Source organism: Natator depressus, chromosome 7 (assembly GCF_965152275.1).
Source record: "Natator depressus isolate rNatDep1 chromosome 7, rNatDep2.hap1, whole genome shotgun sequence".
In the NCBI taxonomy this organism is placed as follows: domain Eukaryota; kingdom Metazoa; phylum Chordata; order Testudines; family Cheloniidae; genus Natator; species Natator depressus.
In genome coordinates this window covers 1,585,916-1,610,756 of record NC_134240.1, presented here as the reverse complement: position 1 = coordinate 1,610,756, position 24,841 = coordinate 1,585,916, and the positions used below count along the sequence as shown (strand labels likewise).

The 24,841-nt window shown below is 43.7% G+C and overlaps 1 protein-coding gene across 1 annotated transcript in view; it reads left to right on the top strand.

The window, feature by feature from the left end:
• ARIH2 (ariadne RBR E3 ubiquitin protein ligase 2) overlaps positions 1-24,841 on the top strand; it is a 123,139-nt gene that overhangs the window by 25,148 nt on the left and 73,150 nt on the right. Inside the window, exon 2 of the mRNA XM_074957316.1 lies at positions 24,680-24,768. The gene's annotated coding sequence lies outside the window, so the exon portion shown is untranslated. The remainder of the gene's footprint in view (positions 1-24,679; positions 24,769-24,841) is intronic.

Below are 24,841 nucleotides of genomic sequence, written 5' to 3'. Positions count from 1 at the left end.
TAATAAAGCAATGAAAAATCATGTAGGTAGAGAAATTATTTGCACTGTTCTTGGGAGTTGTGTTAACTACCATAACCCGTTCATTAGGGAATACTAAAAAAGGGAAATTGCCTGAACTTATTACTGATATGATTTAGTAAAATTGCTTATCTTCAGTGTATAACAAAGGTTATTGTAAATTGTCAGTCTGTTAAATCAAAAAAAATTCCACTTAGCTCAATACATAATTTGGAGTCAGTGACCCCACATCCTAATAGAGGTACATCCTTTTCAAAACAATCATGCTTAGTGTTGGACGCAATATATATTTCTTTTCTGGTCTCTTTGCCATATTTGATAAGTTGGCTACTGTCCATTCTGTAGGTTACCTGGAAGACAGAGTGTACAAGGAATGTCTGGATGTACCTCAGCTACTGATGCATCACTTAGCAACACGGATGTGAAGGGCACTGCACTTGGCTTCTTGTTCTGTGAAGGGGTATCTATACATGTTTTTATGTAATATGTAAATATGTTTTTGACATTGTGATTTGAGTGTGTGGCTATGTAGGCCTGTACCAGTATATTTACTCCTGGGGGGAATTCTGCGCCACTGCACGTGCACAGAATTCATTTCCTCCACACATTTCTTTGCTTCCCTGCAGAAAAATGCCTTGTGACGGGGAAGTAAAGGAAAGCCACAAGAGCAGTCACACGCCCCTCCACAGCAACATGGGCACATTGTTTTGGGTGCCCAGAGCACCTGGCAGAGAGGCAAGTCACTATAAGGGGAGGGGCAGAGATGGGATGCCCCAGATGGTGGCTTTTACCCTATGCTGGGCTCAGCTGATAGTGTCAGCTGGGCTAGGGAGGATGGGACTTCCTCTTCCACTGCAAGGAGTGGCTGAGACCAGGTCAGACCTACCCCGAGAAATCTTCCCCACCTGCAGGAAGCTCTGCACATGCACACACCATGCTTCCTGTTCCCATCGCGCCTCAGCCACAGAGGGAGGGGGTCTCTGTATGGGGAGCTGCTCCCCTACACCTAACCCCTGTACATCCCCCCCATACCCAGACCTCTTGCCAAGCCTCCCCCAACACCCAGAACCACCCCACTGAGCCCCCTGCCAAGCCCCACCCCTGCACCCAGACCATCCCTCACTGAGCCCCCTGCACTCGAACCCCCACCCCACCAAGCTCCACTCCCCCAGCACCTGGATCTCTCTGCTGAGTCCCATGGCCCCTGCACCTGGAACCCCCCTTCACAACAAGTCTGTGCATCCAGAGCTCTCTCTCTCACACACACACTCACACACTCACACTCACTCTCCCCACCAAGCCACCTGCACCCAGATTACCCCACACAGAACTCTCTCACCCCACACTAAGCCCCTCCACACTTGGATCCTGCTGGGCTAAGCCTGCCTGCCCCACACCTGGATCGGGGGCCAGGGCTGGGCATGCATGCAAGACTCTCTCGCTTGCTATCTTAGTGCTCCTGGCGTGGAGGGGCAGAGCCCTGGGGTGTTTCTGGGGCAGGCCCAGCCCTTGCGCTGTGTTAGGGTCAGCTGCAGCCTCACTACTGAGCCTGTGTCCAGGGGGTTGGGGCTGCAGGGTGATCACCCACCTCTGTACAGTGAGTGGCCTGTGCTCCCTGATACCATGCTGGAGCCTCCACATTTATTTACTGACAAAATTTGCAGAATTTTAAATGTGTGCAGAAGTTTTATTTTTTTGGTACAGTATTCCCTCAGGAGTATATATTGAGACAGGAACATTAGCCTCTACTATCTCCTGCCCTGTAAAACTTACGAAGTGGCATTGGTCAGCAGTAAGAGTGACCCATAATACGAATGGATAGTATTGTGTAGTAACTAAGAAGAAATGTATGTATGGAGAGCTCACTTGTGATGACATTGCTCCAAAAAAAAACGTTCTTCTTCTCATGTACATACTATAGTTCAACCCACATTGTTAATCCCTATTCCACTTTAAGTGGTAATAGTTTTAAATTACCTTAATTATTATAAAAGTGGCAAAGAGTCCTGTGGTACCTTATAGACTAACAGACGTATTGGAGCATAAGCTTTCGTGGGTGAATACCCACTTTGTCAGATGCATGTAGTGGAAATTTCCAGAGGCAGGTATAAAAATGCAAGCAAGAATCAGGCTAGGGATAACGAGGTTAGTTCAGGTTTCAGAGTAGCAGCCGTGTTAGTCTGTATCCGCAAAAAGAAAAGGAGGACTTGTGGCACCTTAGAGACTAACCAATTTATTTGAGCATCAGCTTTCATGAGCTATAGCTCACTTCATCGGATGCATTCAATTCAATCAGGGAGGATGAGGCTCTCTTCTAGCAGTTGATGTGTGAACACCAAGGGAGGAGAAACTGCTTTTGTAGTTGGCTAGCCATTCAGTCTTTGTTTAATCCTGAGCTCATGGTGTCAAGATTAAACAAAGACTGTGAATGGCTAGCCAACTACAAAAGCAGTTTCTCCTCCCTTGTACTGGTTGTGGGGATAAGCTATCACTCTCGAGCTATCAAATCAGTCCCTTCCACCAGCTCCAAGTTAATTTAAAATGCTTCTGAAAAGTAGCCCAACTACAAGAGAATCTGTATTGAAAGAGGGTGCTGCATCATAGAATCATAGAATATCAGGGTTGGAAGGGACCTCAGGAGGTCATCTAGTCCAACCCCCTGCTCAAAGCAGGACCAATCCCCAACTAAATCATCCCAGCCAGGGCTTTGTCAAGCCTGACCTTAAAAACTTCTAAGGAAGGAGATTCTACCACCTCCCTAGGTAAAGCATTCCAGTGTTTCACCACCCTCCTAGTGAAAAAGTTTTTCCTAATATCCAACCTAAACCTCCCCCACTGCAACTTGAGACCATTACTCCTTGTCCTGTCATCTGCTACCACTGAGAATAGTCTAGAACCATCCTCTCTGGAACCACCTCTCAGGTAGTTGAAAGCAGCTATCAAATCCCCCCTCATTCTTCTCTTCTGCAGACTAAACAATCCCAGTTCCCTCAGCCTCTCCTCATAAGTCATGTGTTCCAGACCCCTAATCTTTTTTGTTGCCCTTTCCTGGACTCTCTCCAATTTCTCCACATCCTTCTTGTAGTGTGGGGCCCAAAACTGGACACAGTACTCCAGATGAGGCCTCACCAATGTCGAATAGAGGGGAACGATCACGTCCCTCGATCTGCTCGCTATGCCCCTACTTATACATCCCAAAATGCCATTGGCCTTCTTGGCAACAAGGGCACACTGCTGACTCATATCCAGCTTCTCGTCCACTGTCACCCCTAGGTCCTTTTCCGCAGAACTGCTGCCTAGCCATTCGGTCCCTAGTCTGTAGCGGTGCATTGGGTTCTTCCGTCCTAAGTGCAGGACCCTGCATTTATCCTTATTGAACCTCATCAGATTTCTTTTGGCCCAATCCTCCAATTTGTCTAGGTCCCTCTGTATCCTGTTCCTGCCCTCCAGCGTATCTACCACTCCTCCTAGTTTAGTATCATCTGCAAATTTGCTGAGAGTGCAATCCACACCATCCTCCAGATCATTTATGAAGATATTGAACAAAACCGGCCCCAGGACCGACCCCTGGGGCACTCCACTTGACACCGGCTGCCAACTAGACATGGAGCCATTGATCACTACCCGTTGAGCCCAACAATCTAGCCAACTTACTACCCACGTTATAGTGCATTCATCCAGCCCATACTTCTTTAACTTGCTGACAAGAATACTGTGGGAGACCGTGTCAAAAGCTTTGCTAAAGTCAAGAAACAATACATCCACTGCTTTCCCTTCATCCACAGAATCAGTAATCTCATCATAGAAGGCGATTAGATTAGTCAGGCATGACCTTCCCTTGGTGAATCCATGCTGACTGTTCCTGATCACTTTACTCTTATGTAAGTGCTTCAGGATTGATTCTTTGAGGACGTGCTCCATGATTTTTCCGGGGACTGAGGTGAGGCTGACTGGCCTGTAGTTCCCAGGATCCTCCTTCTTCCCTTTTTTAAAGATTGGCACTACATTAGCCTTTTTCCAGTCATCTGGGACTTCCCCCGTTCGCCACGAGTTTTCAAAGATAATGGCCAATGGCTCTGCAATCACAGCCGCCAATTCCTTTAGCACTCTCGGATGCAACTCGTCTGGCCCCATGGACTTGTGCACGTCCAGCTTTTCTAAATAGTCCCTAACCACCTCTTTCTCCACAGAGGGCTGGCCATCTACTCCCCATGCTGTGATGCCCAGCGCAGCAGTCTGGGAGCTGACCTTGTTAGTGAAGACAGAGGCAAAAAAAGCATTGAGTACATTAGCTTTTCCCACATCCTCTGTCACTAGGTTGCGTCCTTCATTCAGTAAGGGGCCCACACTTTCCTTGGCTTTCTTCTTGTTGCCAACATACCTGAAGAAACCCTTCTTGTTACTCTTGACATCTCTTGCTAGCTGCAGCTCCAGGTGCGATTTGGCCCAGAGTAAGAGTGAAAGCCTGGAAGTAAAAACGTTGATTAAATACATCCAGGCTGGAGTATTTATATAGTCAGCTAACCTAAACAAAGGCATATGAATAAGGGGGTAAATGTGATGTGGTATCTCATTCAGAGTAGTGCCTTGGTTTGGATGCTGGCAAAGCTGAGGTAGTAGCCAAATGGAGTCCTTCATTCCAAACATTTTATGATAGTTAAATGTCTATAAATCTACGTTTGTATCCATTCCTGCCCTGCTCGACTTTCTGTCTCCATTCATCCCTGACTTTTCATCCCCCAGGTAAAACGTCAGATTCCAACAAGTCCCAATTCTCCTATCATTTCAATGGAATGAAGCAGCAGCTGCAGTCAAGAGCCTGTTGCCAAGCAACACATTTCAGCTTCCCCATGGATTTGGGTTACCATAGTGACAGCTGGGGGTGCAGATGCACTAGACTGAGTGGCATAAAAGCAGCTGCCCCTTGAAAAGCCAGGCAGCTCTGTCCTGAAAGAGAGACTCCTAAATGAGCAAAGGCAGATGGAATAATGAGCACAGGACTGTGTGTTCACAACCTGTACTTGCTATTTATATAGTGCTGAGGGAGAAAATGAGACAAGGTCCCTGGCCAGAGGCGCTTACCAATTTATACAGATGACACAGCAAATAAAGATAATGTCAGCACAAAGGTGTGGGGGGATTAGTTGAGTGGAACAGATGCTGGGGCCATCCATCTTGTGGTTTACATCATCAGAACCTACAAACAAAATTACATCTTCATAAATGATCTGTGTGCATGTTATTTTGTTACAAAATGTAGCTACCAAAGGAGGCAGTCTTGTACTTATAAAGTTAGTGCAGTTTTGTGTCATTGTGGATAGACATCACATTCCATTTAGCCTGCAGGGGATTACAGCCTTGTCTTATATAGAGAGATTTTCCTTCAAATGCTGCAGCGGGATGCAGCAACCTGTTCCTGCAGCTATAAGAAATCCAGGCACCAGACCCAAGTTGTCTGCAGGAGTTCCATGGGAAAATGCTGATGAGCTTTCAGAGGGCTATAGCATAGTAGACCAACTATCCACAATGGTGATCAGTTACTAAGATAGTATAGCTTGGTGGATGAGAAGTCTGGGATGAATGGAGATAAGACTGTGTGCAAGTGGCACTAGTCACTGATGATAGGTTCATTTGGCTACATAAATATATTATTAAGAATGGGAGTGGTGAGACATATAGAAACGTGAGAATTTTGGAACTATTTGGATATTAAGTAAGCAGAGAAACTGGGGGTTGGTACATTTTGTGTTGACATACAACCTCACAGACACTGTTGGAAACAAAAATACAAGAAACGCTGGAGAATATCATAAGTGGGATGTGATGGTCCAGGCTTCCACCAACCCGTCACCTTGATGTGCCTGCTCAAGAGGTGAAAGTAACTTAAAGGACTTACCGGTACACTGGAGTCCTAAGCGGGGATGTGGCCTCAACCGGAAGAGGCAGGGCCTTTAAAGATTTAAAGGCCCCGGGGCTCCCAGCCACAGCTGGAGCCCCGGGGCCTTTAAATCACCCCCAGAGCTTGTAGCTACAGAGGTGGCTGGGAGCTCTGGGGCTTAGGGGCAATTTAAAGGACCCGGGGCTCCAGCCACCGCTACTGCTGCGGTGCTCCGGGCCCTTTAAATCGCTGCCAGAGCCCGGCTGCCGGAGCCCCAGGGTGGCGGCGGCAGGGCTCGGGTGGCGCTTTAAAGGGCCTGTGGCTCCCTGCAGCGGCCGGAGCCCCGGGCCCTTTATATCGCCTCCCAAGCCACTGCAGGGAGCCCCGGGCCCTTTAAAGCGCCGCCTGAGCCCCAGGGTAGTGGCCGGAGCCCCGGGCCCTCCAAATCACTGCCGGAGCCCTGCCACCACTACCCCGGGGCTCTGGCAGCCAGGCTCGGGAGGCGATTTAAAGGGCCAGTGGCTCTGGCCGCTGCAGGGAGCCCCGGGCCCTTTAAATCGCCAGCCTGGGGAAGCCGGTCCAGCACAGCGTACTGGCTCTTGCTGGTATGCCATACCGGACCGGACTGGCTTACTTTCACCTCTGTGCCTACTACAGATTGAACATACACCTTATTTTATACCCCTTAGCCCGCACGCTTGCAAGTCTGGTGACCATATGTAGATTGCCTCCTGGCCCCCACGCATGAGTGGCATTCTGGGGAATCATAATTGAGGTTCTGACTGTTCACATAAGCTACATGCATCAAAATATATTTGCCAATATTTCAAATTGCATTAATGTGTTGACCTCAGGGTTACACGCACCCCAAAATCCCCTTGAAATCCATTATTTCAAGATTGTCTTTTCAGAGTAACAGCCGTGTTAGTCTGTATTCGCAAAAAGAAAAGGAGTACTTGTGGCACCTTAGAGACTAACCAATTTATTTGAGCATAAGCTTTCGTGAGCTACAGCTCACTTCATAGGATGCATACTGTGGAAAATACAGAAGATGTTTGTTTTTATACACACAAATCATGAAAAAATGGGTGTGTGATCACTCTCCTTACAATGTGTATGATAATCAAGGTGGGCCATTTCCAGCACAAATCCAGGTTTTCTCCCCCCCACCGCCCCCCCAAAACAAACCCACTTTCCTGTTGGTAATAGCTTATCTAAAGTGATCACTCTCCTTACAATGTGTATGATAATCAAGGTGGGCCATTTCCAGCACAAATCCAGGGTTTAACAAGAACGTCTGAGGAAGGGGGTGGGAGTGGGGGTTAGGAAAACAAGGGGAAATAGGTTACCTTGCATCATGACTTAGCCACTCCCAGCCTCTGTTCAAGCCTAAGTTAATTGTATCCAATTTGCAAATGAATTCCAATTCAGCAGTCTCTCACTGGAGTCTGGATTTGAAGTTTTTCTGTTGTAATATCACAAAAAGAAAAGGAGCACTTGTGGCACCTTAGAGACTAACCAATTTATTTGAGCATAAGCTTTCATGAGCTACAGCTCATTTCATCGGATGCATACTGTGGAAAATACAGAAGATGTTCTTATACATACAAACCATGAAAAAATGGGTGTTTACCACTACAAAAGATTTTCTCTCCCCCCACCCCACTCTCCTGCTGGTAATAGCTTATCTAAAGTGATCACTCTCCTTACAATGTGTATGATAATCAAGTTGGGCCATTTCCAGCACAAATCCAGGTTTTCTCCCCCCCCCCCCCGCACAAACCCACTCTCCTGTTGGTAATAGCTTATCTAAAGTGATCACTCTCCTTACAATGTGTATGATAATCAAGGTGGGCCATTTCCAGCACAAATCCAGGTTTTCTTTGTTCTCTTGTGGGTTCTCTATCACAAACTACATATTGTAAAAAGTCCCTGTAACCTTGTAACCTAGATCAAACACTTATGCTAACATGTCTATTGATGCTAATTACCAGGTGGACTTTTAGTGATACCAAAATATAGCAACAATATTTTAAATCATGTTTTCCCTCATTTCCACGATACTGTTTCCTTAAACTGCTCATCCTAGCATATAATTTATAATACCAACAGCTTGACATAAGGAGTTCCCAGATCAGGACAGATGTCAGAGATCAAGAACAAGTAGCCCATGGACTTAAATGGGAATATTCATGTGAGCAACTGCTCATAAGGAAAGTAAGGAGCTCATAATTTGGTCCATAGGCGGCAAGTATCCAGATCGCTTGGGGAGAATTTTCAGAAGCAGAGAAAACACTCAAAGCTGAAGAATTTAGGCAATCAGATAGCTGCTCTTGCTATAAGAAACTTTTCTCCCTTAAGACTTGTGCAGTAGGAGGTCTCTTATCTGTTGTAATTAGTTCTTGAATAAATGGCATCTCCTGAACTCGTCTCTGCATCCAGCTTCCTCTTCTTTAGCTGCCCCATCACAGCTCCAAAGTCTTTTCTAAATAGTGGTTTGCAGTAACATTCTCTGACTGCTCTTCAGGAAACAAACTAAACCTGGGTAGTGCTACACACAGAGCTTCTTACCTTGATTCCTTCAGAAAAAGTTAGCCTGCTTTAAGGGGACTAGCACAGATTGTAATCTTCAAAGGCATAACCACATGCTGTAAATCACATGCTGGTGACAGTCTTATGCCTCCCTGAGTGTATTGCCTGACAAACGTTTAAACAGTAAAGCACTGGCTCCACTTATAAACTAGCATGACTCCTGCTGATTTTGGATTCCATCTCCCTACATCTGCTTCCCCAAGCTATTGCACTTTCCAGTAAGCTATTGGCAGTCCCAGCCTCAGAATCCAAGACCCTGTTGATTGTATTTGTACAAGGTATCTAGCCTGTGGGAAGTATTTCTCAACCTGTGACATTTTGCACTGTTGTACTAAGCATGTGTGCAGTTTTCTCTGAACTTTATCATTCCAGTTGCACAGACTATGACAATGGTTCAATTACATCAGTAGCCCATGGATTATCTTTTTTTAATTTCTATTGCAGTAGTGCTTAAGGAAGCCATCATACTTACAAACAAATACTACAAAGACAGTCCCTGCCCCCAGATGATGATCAAGGGTGTCACAGTGCTTGGAATGGGTCACAGCTGAGAGAACCGGTCACAGCTGAGAGAACCAATCTCAGGTCCGACTGTCAGAAACAGGGCAGACACCCAAACTGGTGGTATATTTTATTATTAGATTTCACCAGACCAGTAACAAAATGTGTGCTCCTGAATCACTACATTAGTTTTACTATGGAGTCATAGACAGTTCTCCTTAGGCTCTCCCAAGAGTCACAAATTAAATCTAGGTTTCAGAGTAGCAGCCATGTTAGTCTGTATCCGTAAAAAGAACTGGAGGACTTGTGGCACCTTAGAGACTAACAAATTTATTTGAGCATAGGCTTTTGTGAGCTACAGCTCACTTCATCGATCCTCTGACCTGCCTCCCACATAGGAGATCAAAGAGAGCAAACCCAAGAGATTATTGGGGTACACCTCTATATGCATACAGAAGGAACGGGAGCAACAAATCCCAGTCGCTCTTGTGCCTGGAAACACATTCTAAGCATGGCTTTCAAAGTTCCACTGAATCTTTCCACAAGGCCATTAGTTTTGGGATAAAAACAAAAACATCTGAAGAAGTGGGGTTTTTACCCACAAAAGCTTATGGCTGAATCAATCGGTTAGTCTTTAAGGTGCCACCGGACTCCTCGTTGTTTTTGTGGACACAGACTAAAACGGCTACCCCTCTGATAGTTTTAGGATAGTAGGGTGCAGCCTTCAGATGCTTCACTCCACACAATTCCCGTAACTTTTTGAAGACAACAAACATAACATTGGTAGCACAGTCTCAATTTCTCTGGGGAACCCTACTCTGCTCAAGATGGTAAACAAAGCCGCAGCCACTCTTCCAGCCTCAATATTACACAGTGCTGCGGCTTCTGGGTACCAGGTAGCAAAATCTACCACCACAAGAATATATTTCTGCCTACTCCTAGAAGATTGAAGGAGAGGTCCTACAATATCTACAGACACGCTGGCATAAACCTCTTTAATAACAAGCAAAGGTTGCAGAGGTGCCTTTAAAGCCTTACGCTTCTGGCATAAGTCACAGCTTTTACAGTAATCCTTCACTGTCTGAAACATATGGGGCCAGCAGAAATTTTGCTTTAGCCTGTGCCTGTTACAGGGTTTTTCTACACCCAAATGACCTGCGAATGAGCAATCATGCTAATTGGAGCAAATCTCTTCTATATCCCTCAGGCACAACTATTTGCAGACTTCCTAAGGAAGCCTCTTCTTCCCTGAAGTAGCTTCTCGAAACAATAATCCATCTTTCATTCAAAAAAAAAAAGCCCTTTCCATCCTTGGGGCATTATTCTGCAATTCTCTCATGTTCCAAAGAAGCATCATTTTGCTGATCAGATTTAAATTCCTTTTGTATTTCACTTAACCCCAGTAAAAAGAAAAGGAGGACTTGTGGCACCTTAGAGACTAACCAATTTATTTGAGCATAAGCTTTCGTGAGCTACAGCTCACTTCATCGGACGCATTCAGTGGAAAATACAGTGCGGAGATTTATATACACACAGAACATGAAACAATGGGTGTTACCATACACAGGGTAAGGAGAGTGATCACTTAAGGTGAGCTATTACCAGCAGGAGAGCGGGGGAGGGGAGGGGGAAATCTTTTGTATTGATAATCAAGGTGGGCCATTTCCAGCAGTTGACAAGAACGTCTGAGGAACAGTGGGGGGCGAGGGGGGGAAATAGTTTTACTTTGTGTAATGACCCGTCCACTCCCAGTCTCTATTTAAGCCTAAGTTAATTGTATCCAGTTTGCAAATTAATTCCAATTCAGCAGTCTCTCGTTGGAGTCTGTTCTTGAAGTTTTTTTGAAGAATAGCCACTTTTAGGTCTGTAATCGCGTGACCAGAGAGATTGAAGTGTTCTCCGACTGGTTTTTGAATGTTATAATTCTTGACGTCTGATTTGTGTCCATTTATTCTTTTACGTAGAGACTGTCCAGTCTGACCAATGTACATGGCAGAGGGGCATTGCTGGCACATGATGGCATATATCACATTGGTAGATGTGCAGGTGAACGAGCCTCTGATAGTGTGGCTGATGTGATTAGGCCCTACGCTATTCCTACCTACATGCCTCCAGCTTTCATCCAGACCACACCACACGATCCATTGTCTACAGCTTAGCTCTACGATACAACCGCATTTGCTCCAACCCCTCAAACAGAGACAAACACCTATAAGATCTCTATCAAGCGTTCTTACAATGACAATACCCATCTGCTGAAGTGAAGAAACAGATTGACAGAGCCAGAAGAATACCCAGAAGTCACCTACTACAGGACAGGCCCAACAAAGAAAATAACAGAACGCCACTAGCCATCACCTTCAGCCCCCAACTAAAACCTCTCCGACGCATCATCAAGGATCTACAACCTATCCTGAAGGGCGACCCATCACTCTCACAGATATTGGGAGACAGGCCAGTCCTTGCTTACAGACAGCCCCCCCAACCTGAAGCAAATACTCACCAGCAACCACATACCACACAACAGAACCACTAACCCAGGAACCGATCCTTGCAACAAAGCCCGTTGCCAACTGTGTCCACATATTTATTCAGGGGACACCATCACAGGGCCTAATCACATCAGCCACTTTCCCTGGAAACTGGTTATAACATTAATCTGCTTAGACATAGTTACAATGTTATTGCATACTGAAATATCAGCAGGTAGCAAATTCCTAATGCCAATCACAATATCACCCTTAAAACTTTCCCACTTCAGGTAGATTTTAGCCAGATGCACAGTCATTGAATATTCAGCCAAAGCTAAAAGATTTATATTTTTGTCAGGCAATCTATCTTCCTCTCACAAAACTTTCTTTAATCAAAGTGACATGAGACACTGTGTCCTGTCACCCAGTACACTGAGTGCCAGTTACCCTTGCATAAATAATAAACTCTTAATACATTCTTCACTCCCTTCCCAAGACTCAGTTCTAATATAATTTATGAAGACACTTTTCTCCTCCACAATTTTCCCTGTGTCTAATGTAGTAGTGTTAGCACTTGTGGTTGTAACATTGGCACTCATGATGGGGGTTGTGGGTGCATGTTGTTGGGTGGTTTTAAGCTTTGGGCAATTTGGCTTTATATGGGCAGGGTCCCACGCTGATGACAGACTACCGGTTTCCCTTTGTGGTAAGATGTTTTCAAATCTGGCTCCCAGGAGGTTTTTTAACAAAGTTGTGGTTAGGTTTATTTTTAAACCCTTCAGCCCTTTCACCCTGAGGAGCAGAGGTATAACCCTTTCCCTGGGGCTTGCGCACTTCCCGAGTTTTGGACTCAACATATTCATCAGCAGTTTTTGCTGCTCTTAAAACTGTTAAGGTTTTTTGTCACAGATAGCTGCTTTTACCTCATCAATGACTACCCATAATAATTGCTCTGGTATTACCAAACCTAACAGCTTATTAAAGTCACTGTCAGCACTGCCCTAATAATCCGTTTCTTTTTTTCACATAACTACACAGCTTATACATATATTCCACATAAATTATATTGTCAGGCATTTTAAGATTTCTAAACTTCAAGAAATAAGACTCAGGGGTGATTTAAAATCTTTTCCATATAGTTTCTTCAAAGTTCTTATATATCATAGCATCCTCCACCACCATTTCATTAAATACCTGTCTGGCTTTTCCAGTCAACCTGATTAAGAGGATTGGCATCCATTTATTCTCTGGAATCTTATGGATAGTACATAGTCTCGCAAAGGTGGCTAGGAATGCCTCATGGCAGTCAGATTCCTGATAAATTGGGCAGGTTTTTTCCCCTTCCCTGATGTTGAGAGGGGATGGACCCAAAGGCTGAGGCTGGTCCTTTTGCTTGTCCAGGATTTCAAGCAGCATTGCATGAGCTTCTTTCTCAGCCGCTAGCTGCTCCATGCATCTCAGGTGGGCTTCCTTCTCCATCTTAGCGATCGCTTGCTCCTCTTTCATTTGGAGTTCTATCATTTTCATTTCATGCTTATATTCTTGCTCGACAGCCAGGGTCTGCAGCATCTGGTGCTGGGGTCAGGGGTGCTGAGACCTTGCTTTTTGGTCAAAGTCCCTGAGCATAGTTCTCAGTTCCAGATCTGTTTTCTTCTTAAAGGGTAACCCCCTCTACAAGCACAAATGACAGAAAAGACTTTGAGCAGGATCCTCATGATTGTGTTCACCCCTTTGTAACTACTCTTTAACCCTTAACTCTCAATATCAAATTTAAACTTTAAATAGCACTGGGTTCTGATCTTACAGCCCAATTCACCTTTGGCATCCTGCCGACTACACCAATTGCCACCGTGTCCAGAATGGGTCACAGCTGTGAATGCCAATCTCAGGTCAGTTGGTCAGAAAAATGGGCAGACACACTGAAACTGGTGGTATAATATAATCAGATTTCACCAAACCAGTAACAAATTTGCACTCTTGAATTACTACATTAGTTTCACCATGGAGCCACAGACAGTCCTCCTTTGTCTCTCCAGCCCCTACTTTGCCACCCAGACAACCTTTCATAATATAGTCCAGTCTATTTCAACCAAAATCACTGTACATTAGGTTCTTCCAGCCTCAAAGGGCCAGTCCCTTACCCAGGTCGAGGTATATTCCAGATCTCACCAAAGATAATGCTGAAGCCAGTTTCTCTAGTAAACTAAACAAAAGATTTATTAGCTAAGAAAAAAGAGAGAGAAGATGAGAGGTTAAAAGCAGGTAAATTACATTAAAGGTGAATCAGAGTTGTAGTCCAAATGATAGTAGCATGTAGTAATCTGCTTGTTTTCCATAAGTCTCTTGGGGCTTCCCAAAATGGCTTTGGGGACCTCTGTCTAATTGCTTTCCAGACTCCTGAAACAGATACAGTAATCTGATTTATCTTGCATACCCCAAGTTTTACCTCACTTAAAAACTCAGGCTTCAGCTTCAGCCCCACACACCAGGGCTTGGGCTTTGGCTTTTTGCCCTGGGCCCCAGCAAGTCTAATGATGGCCCTGGTGATCCCATTAAAACGAACTCACCCACAGTTTGAGAACCACTGAAATAGTATGAAATTTTAGTTTGTACTGACTTTGCTGGTGCTTTTTATGTAGCCTGTTGTAAAACTAGGCAAATGTCTAGATCAGTTGATGTACCCCGTGGAAGACCTCTGCGTATCCCCAGGGATATACATACCCCTGGTTGAGAACCACTAACTTAGGATTCTCCCTGTCAGAATCCAAGCCATTCAGAGATGAAGGATCATTCCCATGGCACACTTTTATAGCTATCTTCCCTAGAAAGCAGCCAAATGCTTGCACTCACAGCATGGTCTCTTCCTTTGATGAAGAATGCATTTTGGGTCTTTGACCTCAGGTCACCACATCAAGGACCACTTGCTTTGAAATTAACATTCTACTTCCTATGATACACAAGTAATCCAGTTACAGTCATGTACACATACAATTACCTGCCATTACATTTTGATAGATAGATAAGTGAAAACAATATAGAAAATATTCATTAGTTTTCAAGACAGCTACACAGCAAGCAAATTCTCATCTTAATGCTAACACAAACCTCTGATCTAGGGTTAATTAAGCATAGGGTGAACATATATAATGCAAATCAACAAGTTACCGATATGTGAAGACAATATCACAAACATTTCTTTGAACTATTCTAAGAGATAAGTGAATTGGCTTGATCCTATTACAATGCCTATCAGCCCAAGTGAATTGGTACACCTAACACCAATTTGAGGTTGTGACCTGAGCTAGCTAGCTGTCAGTGCCATAAAGGGCTCTTACCATACCACTTAGTTTGTATTTTTATACATTTTTGGATTTTAACATTATTACTATGGTTTCAGATTTTAATGAGGTCTGAATTAGTCTTTTAGATGGATTTATGGATCCTCAAGTGTCATAGCAAATAAGAACCTATTACCATCACTCAGCCCTCCCCCTAGATCCTCTCATCCAGGCCCTACCTGAATCATGCCATTTGTTCCTGAAAGAGATACAGTCTTTCATTATCACCCACACAGCCCAATCTCTCGTCCAGGCCCCCATCAACTTGTGGCTCAAACAGTACAACCTTTTCTCGGGCCTTTACAAATACAGTCTTGCTCCACTCATATCCATTGAAGGCAATTCTACAAAAACTCTTTTCCTGGCTTGTCATATCACCACTCTCTGTGTTCCTGCACAGGCTTCCCCTTCTCCACTGCAAACACAAACCACACATCTTAACTATCCAGGCCCTTCATGGCCTATCTCCACCCTAGCATCTCTCCTATTCTATTGATGGCCACCCTGTCAATGGTACCAGCCTTCAGCGCACACTTGTTAAAGTTTTCAAACAAGCTTCTTGCTGCTTTCTTCCATGCTGCCCTTCATACATCAGAGCAGCTTCACATAAACACTCACAAAGATAACTGGTGTGCTGAGGCTACTGCATATTATGCTGACCAGCATTGACTTATTATTCCCTTATGCTCCCTGTGATCCAAGAACTTCTTTGTGTCAACGGGCAGAGGGCACAGGTGGGCATAGAGTTTTACAGGGATCCACTGGGTCATATCTGTGCATAATAATTCACCAAAGGGTGGCATGTAAAGTCTCTATTGAGAGCATATAGCCCACTGTTTATCAGAATCATTGCAAAATATATGGATGGGATAATATTTAAGAAGTTATGTACCTACACTGGAAATTATGTTCTTAAAGCCTTGAAATGAAAAGGTGATACACTTCAGGTTCTGTTCAGGCGGGGGATTGTAGATGCGTCTCTTTGTCTTGTCTTTGTGCATTGTGTCTCTCACAATGTAAGCCTATTTGCATATGCAGCCACCAACTAATCAAGATTGCAAAATCTCCAGGAAGACGCACATAGCAAGAGGTGCCCGGATTATGAATAAAGGGACTGTTTTGATGTATCTGGGGTTGCAAAGAAACACAGTATTCTTTCACTGAGGAGACAAGCTGACAGTGTGTTATGTCTCATGAGAGAGGGATCGCAGCCAGTCACTGGCCTGGTGATCACAGTGCTGGTGAGCTATACTGTATTAGGAGAATATCTTGTTAATTAATTCTAGGTTCTAAAATGCATAAAATGCATCTTATGGTTTTATTTTACGTTGAACCATTTCTTTCCATTACTTTTGCTTGCTTCTTCTCAAATCTCTTTATTTTGTTTTCACTATCAATATATCTAAGTGCTGCGTCATAAGCAGAGCAATGATCTTAAGTGAAACTGGTAAACTAGGGTGTACTGTTCCTTTGAAAGCAACAAATCTGTGAATACTGAGAGTGTCCAGTGAAACAGGGTGGACGCTCCACAAGGGTGCTTAGAGGGAGTGAGGATTGAAGCATGCCAGGTGCTAACCTGCAGAGGGACAGCAGAGTCTGCATAATCTGAGAGGGGAGTGCTTGTGTTGTCCATGCCCAAAGGAGTCAGGGACCTGGCCCACAGAAGATACGGACAAGGCTTCCTCACGCTGAGGGCAAATTGAAGTGAGGTACGTCATAACTCTGGGTACCCTCAGGAAGCATCCCATCCCATCTGTTGTATTAATCTGTTGTCTCTTGTCTCATGCTTAGATTATAAATTCCTTGGCGCAGGGAGTGTCTTTTATTTCATTTGTATAGCACAATGGGGTCCTGGCCCACGACTGGGGTCTCTAAGAAACACTGCAACCTCAGTACTAAATCTTACATTTACACATTAGTGTTGCTTTGACATCACCACAAAGCTTCTGATTCCAAAACTAGCAGCTTCAGTTATTTGCAGTTATTCAGCATTTTTTTCTCCTTCAAACTGTGCCCAAGAAGCAGAAATTGTTTAATGGTGCATTTGCTCCCAGCAGGGAATTAGAAGGCAAAGTACAGAAATAACCACAATAAAATTACCCCTCTCTGATTGTCTAATGCCTGTCTTCTCTGCCCCTATTGGAGATGTTTTCTAGCTGACAGCTGATTCAGACTCTATAAAAGGCTATGCAGTTTAAGCACAGCCATAGCGACTGGGGCTGGGAGGGACATGGTAGGTCACTTAATGATCCCTCAGGGATGTGGACTATGAATAATTAAAATAACCGCTCCACTTGGCTTCAGCCAACCAGCTCCCTTCTCACATTATGTCCAATTTATTTCCCCCGGGTCCCCAAGAGCAGCATTGAATGCATTGAACACAAGTAGGTCAATAAAATGGAGAGATGGTTAATAAAATTCTGTCCCTCCCACATGCATTGTGTGTGATACCTTGTCTAGAGGATATGCATTTCAGTGTCATTGTTTTATTTATGTATTCTTCCAGAGAGAATGCTGTGATTCTGCCTTTTTTCATATCATCCCACCTCTGTCCTGCATGCAAATGTTAAGCTATTTGGGCCCTATCTAGAAAAGGAGAGGGGTTAGTAGCTTGTTATGACAATTTGGAAGCTCTGTTGTGGCTGCAGAATGTTAACAAATATGGAATGGTTTTGCCAAATCTGGTCCATCTGTATTCTGCAGTTTCCATGTGCTAAGAGCTGCAGCCAGAGAGCGGAGCCATTTAAAGGGACACAGCCTTTTCTGTCTAGCTTACTAGAACTGAAGGAAGTTGCAGACCTATTATTTCCAGTCTGTTTACTTTGTGCATTTGGCAGCACTTTGGGGGCATTGTGTTTCATACTCCTCCCTATGTATAGCAAGATTTTAAAACCTTGTTTTAAATGTGCGGATGTGATATCAAAATGGAACTGTGTCAGGAATGGGACAAGGTGACGGGAGCAGCAGAGGACCAGACTCAGGCCTGGTCTATAGTGGAGGGGGGGATCGATCTAAGATACGCAACTTCAGCTACGAGAATAGCGTAACTGAAGTCGACACATCTTAGATCAACTTAGAATCACTTACTTCGCGTCCTCGCGGCACGGGATCAACGGCTGCCGCTCCCCCGTTGACTCTGCTTCCGCCTCTCACCAGGGTGGAGTTCCGGAGTCGACGGCAGAGCGATCGGGGATAAATCGATAAACAATAAATCGATCCCCGATAGATGGATCAATACCTGCCTATCCGGCGGGTAGCGTAGACATGGCCTAAGATGGCTGTCTGAAGCCTGATCTTAGAGAATTACAATTTGCCTCCATCAACCGTCTACACCAAATAACCCTGATCAAGAAAGTGGAGCACAGGGTTCCAGAGAATGAATTTGTCAAAGCAAATCCAAACATTAAAAATAAAAAACCCTCACTGAGAAGGGAGGCCTCTCTGACTGCAAGTGAGGACATATCCTCACAAAACAAGCAGGAATAATAAGGCCAAAGAGCCAAATGGTCACACCAAGGTGGACCTCAGGAGATGAATCTCTGAGTTTAAAGTTCTGAGAAATGATGTTCAAGAGTCTAGCAGAAAGAAGGAAATTACTGACTTTGAAGGTTGAGTTCCTGTGTTAGAGACTGACATAGGAGAAACAATTGAGAGAGAGCGTGCACACGCTGCAGAATCACATGGCACTCCTAGAGTAGAGAAACACAAAGATGTAATTTATGTTAGATAATATAGAAGACAGCAAGGAGAAAAGGTTAGAAATTAAGGGTCTGCCTGAAAATGCTGAAGGAGGAAACCTAATCAGGTATGTCAAGTTGTTAAATCTGAGCTCTCTGGAGGTGGTGAAAGTGGACAGAGCACATAGAATCCTATTCCATCAGCTTGTGCCTCATTACAGATTCTGAGATCTGATTGTGAAGTTTCATCATCAACAAAGATTTAATTTTGAAAAATATCAGAAAGTTTCCAGAGCTTACCCTCAAAGGCCACAATCTGCAATTTCCCCAAGACCTTACTGCCCTAACTTTAAAAGAGAGAGACAAGACTAGAGATAGGGGAAATTTCAGCAGCAGTCAGATGGGCAGAAATCCACAGTAGATCGGGATTCCCATTTACATACTCATTTGCTTTTAGAATTGGTATTACACGATCAGCAGTTTCAAACAAGGGGAGAAATAGACTCAGGTTGCTTGGGATAGAAATCCAAATCTCACACACACATGAGGAAACTCCAGAGGTAGAAGGTAAGGATAAGATGCTGAAAAAAACCCATGTCTGACAGCATAACTCCAGCAAAGGCAGACAGGAAAAGAAAAGGTGAAAGACTAGAGAACATATTCACAATGGCAGAAGTAAAGCTGAACAAGAGAACTCAGATACCTGAGAAGTAACCTAATCATTAACCAGAAAAGACTTTTTGGGAGTCATCAAGAACAAATACCTGATCGCTATGTTAATTTTCAGAGTAGCAGCCGTGTTAGTCTGTATTCGCAAAAAGAAAAGGAGGACTTGTGGCACCTTAGAGATTAACCAGTTTATTTGAGCATAAGCTTTTGTGAGCTACAGCTCACATAGCTCACGAAAGCTTATGCTCAAATAAATTGGTTAGTCTCTAAGGTGCCACAAGTCCTCCTTTTCTTTTCACTATGTTAATGTTGTAAAGAAAGTCATATTAAGTTTAAGTGGAGTGATCATAACTGTGATAGCTGTGTTCTGAATCTTAAAATATAGAGAAAACAGGGGATAATAAGGGGTGAGTGTGTGGCTGGGTAGTGGTCTCAGGATGGAAGAGAGTGGAGGGAATGGAAAGGGGCCCTTAGCTGTTTTGTATACCCATCAGTAACTCAAAAAGTTCAGCTGGTAATCTGTCCCTAAGGGTGAGGGTTGATGTACTGTACCTGGAAAGAGTACCTCCTTTACATTGTAAGAGAAGCAGCCCACATATTCGTGGGGAGGGTATAGCTGTTTATGGTTCAATAAATCACGGTAGTTTGAGAACTGATTTATATGCTGTTTTTGATATTTTATTTTTTTATCTTAAAGTGAGTCTGGAAAAGACCTAACCTCATTGAGTTGTATATATAACAAAGATTTTAATTGATTGTATTCCTAGTGCCGGATGAAAAAGAGATCCATTTCCTTTGTTATAACTTGCTGCCGAAAAAACTTTTGATAGCACAGAGTGGAACTCCATGTTTAAATTCATGTCCCCTATGGACATTTGGCCCCCAGTTCCTTGAAGAGATGGTTGCTCTTTATACTAGCTTGTCACAGCATGCTCTACTCATTGCTGGCTGGTGCCTCCTTCAGGAGGTGCTGCCCAGTCCCGTGCCCCCTTTCTTCTCTTCCACCATTGCAGGTCTCCTCCTGCTCATGGAGTTGCAGTATGGCTGCTTTGTGACTTCCAGGGGAATCTTTCCAAGTCTCTCTGCACAAGCATCGTCAGGCAGTCCTCACACCCACTGTCCTGATTAGGTCACTCCCACAGCGACTCAGGCAGTCTTCCCGTTCTCTGCCCTTAGCAGTACTACTCTGCAGTGGTTCGTAGGGGAACCCAGGCCTACCCTCTATTCAGGGTTCCAGTCCATGGACTTATACCGAGCAGTTACTGTCTGCAGCTACCTCTAAGGTCTGGACTACTTCCTACCATGCTTCGCCAAGCTTTTCATTCTCCAGCTTTCCTAGTCAGACCCCTCTCTCTTAGGCCTGCTAGGTAAACCTTCTCTCTTAGGTTCCTATCTCTTTTCTCAAGGGTTTCTTTCTCGCCTCAGGGAGGGGGACTGAAGGCTTTCTCCCTCCTGCCTTTATAGAAGCACTGCCTGTTTCTCACAGGTGAACTTCCTCCTCATAAGTGCCCTCCACACAGATTACATCTTCCCCATTTGCAGCTTCATGAGCTGATTGGGCTTGTGTGGGGAGTACCCATATCACACAGCCTAACAGCAGCTGCAAATGCCCATGTCCCCTGTAATTGTTTGAATCCCGGGTCCAGTACCTCCTCCCCTTAGGCTGCAGGAGCCTTCAGATGCAGGTGGGCTTGAGCCTGCCAACCTCTTCAATAGGTTCAGAAGCCAGTGAAGTTAAATCTCCCCCTTCTGAATTGCACAGGAAAGATGTCATTGTTGCCTTTGCTTTTTGCATTGACCATGGAGCGTTTTGCAGAGGCTAAGGATTAATTATTCTGTCACAGGAACAAAGCTTGCAGGAACACATAAGAAAATAGCTTTGTTTGGCAATTATATTATTTTTTTTATCTGACCTGAGCATTTCTCTGAAATTAGTATCAAAGAAATCCATGACTTCAGGAGAGCATCTGTCTTTCAAGTAAATTATGCCAAATCTTAAATACTAGGTATGAGTTTGCCACACTTGGAAGAATCATCCCTCCAGAAAACATTTGGGTACAAATGGACAACAGGTTCTGTAAGATACCTGGGGAATTAAAATCTCAAGCTTGGGCTCTATGATTTAGATGTCAAACCTGTATTTCAGCAAATAAAAAAAATTTTTTTGATTGGTGGGAGAAGTATGCAATTTCTTGGCTATGAAGAAAATAAAAATATCCACAGACAAAATGAATACTTTGCCAAGGATATCTTCCTTGTTTCAAAATCTTCCTATAGTCATCTGAGATAGAACTCTAGCAGGAGTATAGAGAATGTTGTTAGAATTTATGTGGAATAAGAAAAGACCAAGTGTCATGGTTCATGGCATCTGCACATGTATTCCCCCTCTATGGTCCAGTAAGGGGCACCTACTCCTAAGCTTCTGGCTCCCCAGCCGTTGCCTCTCTTGGGTGGAGACATATATCTCTCTCCCTCCTGAGCAGATATTTCCAGCCTGCACAGTTCCCTACCTATACTGTGAATTCCCTAGCAAAATTAGAATGCCTAAAGAGGCTTGCTTTACATTTCTCCTCAGAGATGATAAACAGTAATTGACACACAGCTCTTTCTAAGCAAGTACATTTATTCTTCAGGTAAAAGCACTACAAAGAATACATATTAAAAACAATAAAAGAATCTACATATCTGCTAGATTTCAGAGTAGCAGCCGCGTTAATTTGTATCCGCAAAAAGAAAAGGAGGACTTGTGGCACCTTAGAGACTAACCAATTTATTTGAGCATAAGCTTTCGTGAACTACAGCTCACTTCATCGGATGCATTCAGTGGAAAATACAGTGGGGAGATTTATATACATAGACAACATGAAACAATGGGTGTTATCATACACACTGTAATGAGAGTGATCACTTACGATGAGCTATTACCAGCAGGAGAGCGGGGGGGGGGAGGGGGACCTTTTGTAGTGATAATCAAGGTGGGCCATTTCCAGCAGTTGACAAGAACGTCTGAGGAACAGTGGGGGGTGGGGGTGGGGAATAGACATGGGGAAATAGTTTTACTTTGTGTAATGACCCATCCACTCCCAGTCTTTATTCAAGCCTAAGTTAATTGTGTCTAGTTTGCAAATTAATTCCAATTCAGCAGTCTCTCGTTGGAGTCTGTCTTTGAAGTTTTTTTTGTTGAAGAATTGCCACTTTTAGGTCTGTAATCGAGTGACCAAAGAGATTGAAGTGTTCTCTGACTGGTTTTTGGATGTTATAATTCTTGATGTCTGATTTGTGTCCATTTATTCTTTTACGTAGAGACTGTCCAGTCTGACCAATGTACATGGCAGAGGGGCATTGCTGGCACATGATGGCATATATCACATTGGTAGATGCGCAGGTGAATGAGCCTCTGATGGTGTGGCTGATGTGATTACTCTAACAAGGACTCTGGCCTGTGAACAGTCCTTCAAACCCTACCATGAGGTTTTCCTGTGGTTGCATGTTCAGAACCCCTTTTCCTGAGAACAAGAGCACAGACTGGGCCAAGTCCTTCCAGCTCTTCCCAGGGGGACCCCTTGGACAGAAGATCTTTTTGATTAAAAAAACAGACAAGAAGGCCCTGGGTCAGTGTTAACACAGGCTATTTAACCAAAAGTCCTTTCTTTGTCAGTTGGTCCCTGAAGAATCCAGTTTCCGCCAGTACACGCGAGCCTCTCTCCATGTGGGGGTAGCTCTCTGGAGGTGTTACAACCTGAGTGAATTTGCCTAAATCACTCCCACTGTTCTAAGTTCCTGGAGGGCTGTTGTCCCCCTCTCTCTGTAATTACATGCAATCTCTGGCCCACAAAGATACATAAACTGAATTCAGTAAGGTTTGCTCAGGATGTTGCCCTATCTGTCATACTAACGCTGAGTTTGGATACTTTGTACAGACCCATTAAACAGGGTGGACTAGCTCTTCCAAATATTATACGGTATTGTCAAGTCAGCCAGCTCAAAGCAGTTAGTGGCTTGGGGGTGCACTAACTCAGCCAACACTGAGTTTTATTCAATAAGAAAATTGTGGCAGTGTAAATATTGCTACATTACCATGGATTAATTTAAAAAAATCACACGCTCCAGAAATGTATTTAAAGGGTACTCTGTAGATTTGGAATAGAACTAGGGATAGGATAAATTATTGTCCCCATTGCAAATCATTCAGATTTTAACTCAAATTACAAACCAGAGAGATTTAAGAATTGGGAGAGCCCTGGAATGCATACAGTCAGCCAGCTGTTCATCAAAGAAACTTTTCTAACGTATTTAGCAATCAAAACCAGCTTTAACTGGTTAACTCTCCCATGGTACCAGTACCTTCAAGTTAAACATCTCTCAACTTTTCTATAAAGTTATTTTATACAGAAAGCTAATTTTAGTAAATGCAATGACTTCTGGTCAATTAGGAAACCAAAAATAACACATCAGTCTTTGTAGGCAACTTTCCTAACAAGGAAAATGTCCATATATGACATGGTGGGAAAAGGATTTGGATAGACAAATTACCCCAGAGGACTTGATCTGGAAAAGAAGACCTACAACATCAGTTTGTACTATGATAAAAGAAAATTTCTTTTTTTGTTTCACTTAGCACCGGTCTGATTAAAATATATAGAGAGATTGAATGGCAATAAATGTAGGAGAAATTGTGGTGAAAGCAGAGATTTTATGCATATGTGGTGCAGATGTTCAGTCAGAGAGTACTTGGATGCAGTTTGTAACTACACATGACAAAGTGTTGCATATCTCTTACCAAATGATCCTTTGGTAATCCTCCTGGGGCTTCCGAGTGGAAGTGGTCACCCTCAAAGAAATGAAGAATTAATCTTTTCTCTGGGATGAGCCCATTTTTGTAATGATTAATGCTTTCTTGCTGATGTTTGTATCGCAGTGATTTGTAAACCCATTCAAACTTCTGAAACAGTTATAAAAAATTTCAAGTTGACATGGATTTAAAAATTAAATAAATAAAAAAGGACTAAACAGAGTACTTGAAAATGTTTCTGCAGGAGCTGTCCTGCACTTACATCCCACAGGATATGTCAAGTGACCTGATGGGTCTTTTCCTATCTCCTGTGTGTATGGTCACTATCCTGAACTTGGCCTTCTCCAATAGAAACCCCGACTCACTTCAGTGAGAGTTTGCCCTAGTTAGGAGTTCTGTGATTTTACAATGGCTTGGATTCCTAACTCAGGCTGCTTTGATTTTTAACATTAGAGACCACAGTTAATGCACAACACAACCTGGCCTCTATGTGCAGTTCATAGAGACACTGCATTATTTTTACTATTGGGGGGTCCCATTGTGTTACACACACTAAAGAAAGGTAAATATGGTCTCTGATCAATCCTAGCTTATTAACATTATATATTATATGTGTAATTTCTCCTTTGTATCACTAAGTCAAATAGGCTCAGAGAAGTAGTGTACTTCTCCATGATCCTCTCTCTAGATTGCAAGTGTCATGTGGTAGGGCCTTTTAGTCATTTCCATTTATTCTTTTTCAGCACACGTTGGGGCACAAATCCACTGAATTTGATTGCTCTTTTTAGTGTCACTCAGAAGATTGACTTCACTGAGTCAGACTGCTACAACGGTGAGTCAAACGCCCAAAATGTTACAAAGTAAAGTAATGATGGAACAGGGGGAGGGGCTGATTCTGATATTCT